Genomic DNA, 5,939 nt, shown 5'->3' with positions numbered 1-5,939 from the left:
GTTGAAGTACAGACTTGTCTCCATGTATGTATAGAGGGTACATTTCCAATTCTTCACTAACTTGATGTTTCTTTAACGTATCTTAAATAGCTTTGTAGCCCTCAGGGACAAACCCCACTTCTGATATTTTTTTGTTTGTGTTTCCTGTTAGTTTGTGTTTTTTAAGCCAAGAAAAGATTGTATCATATCGAAGTTTTTATTTTTCACAAGAATGTACCGCATGCACTGTTTGTAGTTGCCCTATAATAAGTTAAAAGTGTGTTTTCTTGGACCAGACAGACGTGGCTTCAAGAATTCTGTGAAAGTGAAAATGACTTAAGCTACTGTTTGTCTAAACTAAAATATGCTTGCTTGGACTTTATTTCAGGCTCAAATGCTCTTTATATAATGGTGCATTGAAATCCTACCAACAGCTCCTTAAATTATATAAAAAATGAGAGAGAAAAACAACAGGAGCAGTTATTATTTGTGTGAAAATGACAGGAATAGTTCGACCCACTATGGATGTATGTATGCTATTGCGATGGCAGCAATTGTTTGAGGAAGCTCTTTATAATTGTACATAAGGATTTTCAATGAGGAATGTTATTAGACGTTAGTTATTGAAATATCGTTCCTATGAAAACGCCCAGCCATGTGTTGTACATTGACCTTTGTCTGTTTTTATTACGGTGCTGCTTCATATTGCGCATCTGTCAGTGCTTTGGGGCCGCAACTGCTCCTGCGGACTGTAAAAATGCTTTCCGTCCATCCTGTTACTAAATAGCATGTGTCACTGTTTTAAGTGTCTTGAGTAACTGTACCAACATGAATCACATAACCTGTAGCACAACATACATATTTTGTCCATGAAGATGTCTTTCCTTATAAATATTTATAAAAGGATTGTGTATTTAACATGTGCAGCAATAAGATTTTAATATAAGACATATGTCAATGTAGAATAAATATATGAACATGTACTCATAAGTGCATTTGTGGTCTTAAATAAATGATGGAATTTAGTCATTTAGTAATATGGTTATTTAATTATAGCCTTTTGTACTGATAGTGTAATAATAATATAATTTATATATTATATTAAATATATAATTATACATTATATAAAAATAATAATGAATGGCACTTGCCGTGAGTATGAAGCAGACATTGCAGGTCCATTTTTATTTGATTTTTTTCAACAAAGTGTCGGCTGTTACCCACTTCAGGAAGTCAGAAGTATTATATTGTTTCATTTAAAATTTCATTTAAAAGTTAAGTTTTTAGTTGAAAGGAGCATATAAAGGGAAAACAACACCGGCCTGAGGATTGATCCTTGTGGGACTCCACAATTAAGAGATATACTAGAGGAAGAGTGATGACCAATACAAACAGTGAACCACCTGTTAGTCACATTGGATCGGGGCCACTGTTGTACCGTGTCACGAAGTCCCACTGATATCTCCAAATGTGTCAACAGGACCTCATGGTTGACCAAATCAAATGTAGAACTAATTGGACTAAAGCCATAGATTTCCCAGAGTCTGTTTCAGTAATAATCAACTCTTAAAAGAGCTGATTCAGTACTGTGTAATGCTTTAAAACCAGATTGAAACATATCATGGATAGAATTTTCAGTCAAATAAGATTGTAATTGAAACCAATTTGAATTGAAATTGAAAAGAATCAGTTCAGTTAGGGAAGGAGCCAGCAAGCATTTGTTGAGTAAGGGATAATGTATAGAGCTGGTAAGTCCCGCCCCTTCCGCTAACCCCGCTGGACCTCTAGGTTGAAAAATCGTCAATGCAAGTGAATGGGAGAAAATAATTATTTTCTGGTCCCGTTTGAATTTTGCCATGAATGTGAACATATGTTGTCTGTGAATTTTTTATATAATCTTTTGTGTGAAGATTGCTGCAATTTAGCGGGTAGAAGTTTGATACGGTTAGACTTTGTGTGAGAGCACTTTGTGGACTACAACTCTTCGCTGCTTTCGACGCGTTTGAAACGTCACCACCACTAGCACACGGACACTAGCTCACGGATCCCGCTAAACATGGCTGTAGGCTTGTTCGACTTCATGCAGCTCTGCGCAGACCGATCGGCGGCTGACTTGAAGCAGTGCATGCCGGTTAGAAATTTTGTCCGACTTGATGCAGCGCCGACGTCACGTGACTGTGACGTATGCCATCAAAGTACCGCGAGAGCGATTCGAGAGTAGCCGGAGAACTCAGCCAGCGCAGCTTCTCAAGAGCGGCTGCATTGGGCTGCACGAGGGCGGATGACGACACAGCTGTTCCACGATTGGCCGGATTCACTGCATGACAACGATCACGTGTGTTTCGTGTTTATTCGAACACCTTTAGTTCCTCTAAAGCTCTCAAATCAGTTTATTATAACAGTAAACACTCCTTTCATGTCGTTGTCATGTTATATTGTGTCATGTTTATCAAATTAAACTGATTAAAAAACGTAGACTCCACTTCATTTATAACAGCTTATGTTGAACTTTATTCTTGTTCAAACAGACGCTGTATGAAGCAGTAGCCTACATAAAGTATTGAATAAAAATGTATCTGAAAAATCTGTGTATTATTTGTCAAATATTGCATTTATTTCACTTCAGCTGTGGTAAAGTATGCAAACACCACGTGAGCAGTCACTACGGGAACCAGAAAGTGTCCGACTTCACGTCTCCGTTTGCAGCTCCTCCCCGCCTGCACGCGGCTACTCTCGCCGATCGGGTGCATCCAGCCGCAGCCGATGTCGAACACACCTTGTGTCTTTGGTGCACTTCACCGCCTTCTTTCAGGGAGAGGACAAAATCGTTGAGGTTGGCGAAAACCACGGGTAAGTCAACTTTATGGGGTGACGTCACATAGGTGACATGTAGTCTTTCACGTTATGTATTTTCCACAACTGCTAGCCGAAGAATCATACCATATACTGTCAAACTCGTAACATGAAAGATTATATTAAAAATTCACAGACAACATATGTTCACATTCATGGCAAAATTCAAACGGGACCAAAAAATAATTATTTTCTCCTATTCACTTGCATTGACGGTTTTTCAACCTAGAGGTCCAGTGGGGTTTTACGGATGGGCGGGACTTACCAGCTCGTAATGTATAGCCCTCTGGGCTTCTTCGCCCGAAAACGGGCGAAAACTTGAACGTTTCGAATTGTTTAATTTTTTTTGCTTCATCGGATGGGGGTGAAACTTGGTGACTTTTGTTGTATTACCTATATGAACACACAAAAAAATCAAGGAGATGATTCTGATATGTTAAAGGGTCGTAAAAAAAAAAAGTCACACTTCCTCCTGCCCGAAAACGGGCGACATAGGAAATGAATGGGAAATACGAAAAAATAGGAAAACTCAGAGAAACTTTTGGTGATACAAGCTACAGATCAGCCACTGTGCAGAAAAAAAGTGTACAGCAATGAAGGGGTGACACTCTAGTCTAAAACATCAAGAGTGCAAATAAGACCCCCCCCCCCCCACACACACACACACACACACACACACACACACACACACACACAGAGAAATGAACTGGTAAGACTGAAACAGCCAATTTTGCCCCAAACTATATACAAATGATATAATCATAATAACTCCAAAACTATAGCAAGGAGAGTCAAAAGGTAGGTATCGTTTGAAAGAACTCTTTTTAAATTTTTTTGAAAATATAAATTACATTACATTTGGACATTGTCCTGCCAAGAAACAGCGGATAAAAGACAATATATATATAATTTTTATTATGATTTTGCATATCTTTCTTATTTGTCATGGAATAACTCAGGAAGGAAATAAGGTAGGAGGAAAATTCTTTTTTAGTGAAGTCCCCCTACATGTTAGCTGCATCTGGATAAAAAAAAAAAATAAAGGAATCAAAAGTTACAGCATTTGGAAAAGAGATAGCCTTTTTGTACAGTCTTTGACACCCCCTCATGGGCAATATTTTCTCCATGAAGAATATCTTGTCATAAAAGCAATAGATTAGGCTATGTTAATTTTGGGCTCATTTTAATTGTAATAATATGCTGTAAAAAATGAAGTGCCATTTTCAATTATCTGAGAATGTTTCATGAGCTGTATGATGTTTTTGACACATTGCAGTACATTATTTTATAGATTATGAAAAAAAGGAAATTCTATTTATCAGCAAATAACTCAGCAATACTTAAGAGTTTTTCAAAGTGGATACATTCACTGTAAAGTTCAGACTCTAAGCTTTCAAATGACATCAACTTTGTGTTAATCAAGGCAAGATTTTTAAAAAATATGGTAAAGAATATTTTCGCAGCTAGGTGGCGCCTGCTGGCGGTACACTCGGTTTTAGAGGGATTACTCAGCACTCGTTAGGAGTTAATAAATGTAATTATATGCATTAAAAAGCTGAGATCCTAAGCTTTAAAATGATATATGATTTGTGTTGTTTCATTCAGTGGTTGCTTAGTAATATTTTTCTTTCTTTCCGAATGGGAATAAATCAAATAAATAAATAAAAAAGCTATAGGCCGCCTATAGGCGGTTATAGGACATGACATAAATTAATACATTTTGAAGCCACTAGATGGCTCTCTTCTCAGTTGAAACATTTTTTTTTTTTAGGCCTGCACTCTATTTTGATGTGAAATGTTGCATTTATTGAAAAATAAAATAAAATAAATAAAATAAAAAAATATATATATTAATTCTAATGGAAAAAATAGCTCATAAAAATTATATAATTAATGCAAAGTATCATAAAAAATTCTAAAAATTCTAAATAATAATCAGAAAACATTATAGAACAAAAATATATTTGATTGGTTATCCTGGGAAAAAGTAAAGTAAAATTTTAAGGCCTCGCCCGTTTTCGGGCGGGAGGAAGCTAAGTGACTTTTATACGAAGAAGCCCAGAGGGATAGAGAGGCGGTCGTTATAGCGAATAACAACCCCGACAGGCTGAACGGTAGCCTCCGCCGAAGTCCATATTAATAGACATTCTCTGATATTAATTAATACCTGACAATGGACACCTCGAAGGGCATTAACCCGCTTATACCATGGTCACTTACGAAAGAAATAAATATTTAATCAATTAATAATACTTTAATGTGTTTTAGAGTAAAAATCGTGAGGGTTTTGTATTTATTAAGTCGAGCGCACTATTTAATATCTCCCGTATACAGGCGTTGCCAAGCAACGTGGCCACAGCGACCCGACCGCAGCAGTTGATCAGTGAGTTTGAGCCAGCGCAATCATTTAGAACTGTCATCAGGCAAATTGACGGGACGCCTTTCCTAGGTGTACATTATCACTTTTTAATGGACACCCTGCAGCCAATCAGAATCGAGTATTCACCCAGCCCGACGAGGTGTCCATTGGTTGCCTCCGCCAAAGTCCATTAAAACCTGATAATGGACACCTCGAAGGGCATTAACCCGCTTATACCATGGTCACTTACGAAAGAAAGACATATTTAATCAATTAATAATACTTTAATGTGTTTTAGAGTAAAAATCGTGAGGGTTTTTATTTTATTTATTAAGTCGAGCGCACACTATTTAATAGTATACAGGCGTTGCCAAGCAACGTGGCCACAGCGAGCCGACCGCAGCAGTTGATCAGTGAGTTTGAGCCAGCGCATCATTTAAAACTGTCATCAGTTCCAAGGTGTACATTATCACTTTTTAACGGACACCCTGCAGCCAATCAGAATCGAGTATTCACCCAGTCCATGGTATAAGTTATTTTAATCAGTTATTTTACTAAGCACACTTGGCCGGTTGAACGGTTTGTAATCATGCTGTGCCTAAGCTCAAGTGGAAATATAACTAGAACCATTCCTTGCCGTTCTTAGACCCATTAGGCCCAACAGTGGAAAACTGGCTTGATGCAGTCAACACAATAGGCTATAAGAAAACGAAATGAATATGCTGTCAATTTTTTTTTTCTTTAATCA

The sequence above is a fragment of the Scardinius erythrophthalmus genome (assembly GCF_964197995.2).
Source record: "Scardinius erythrophthalmus genome assembly, chromosome: 9".
NCBI lineage: Eukaryota > Metazoa > Chordata > Actinopteri > Cypriniformes > Leuciscidae > Scardinius > Scardinius erythrophthalmus.
Note: the sequence above shows the minus strand (reverse complement) of the source record.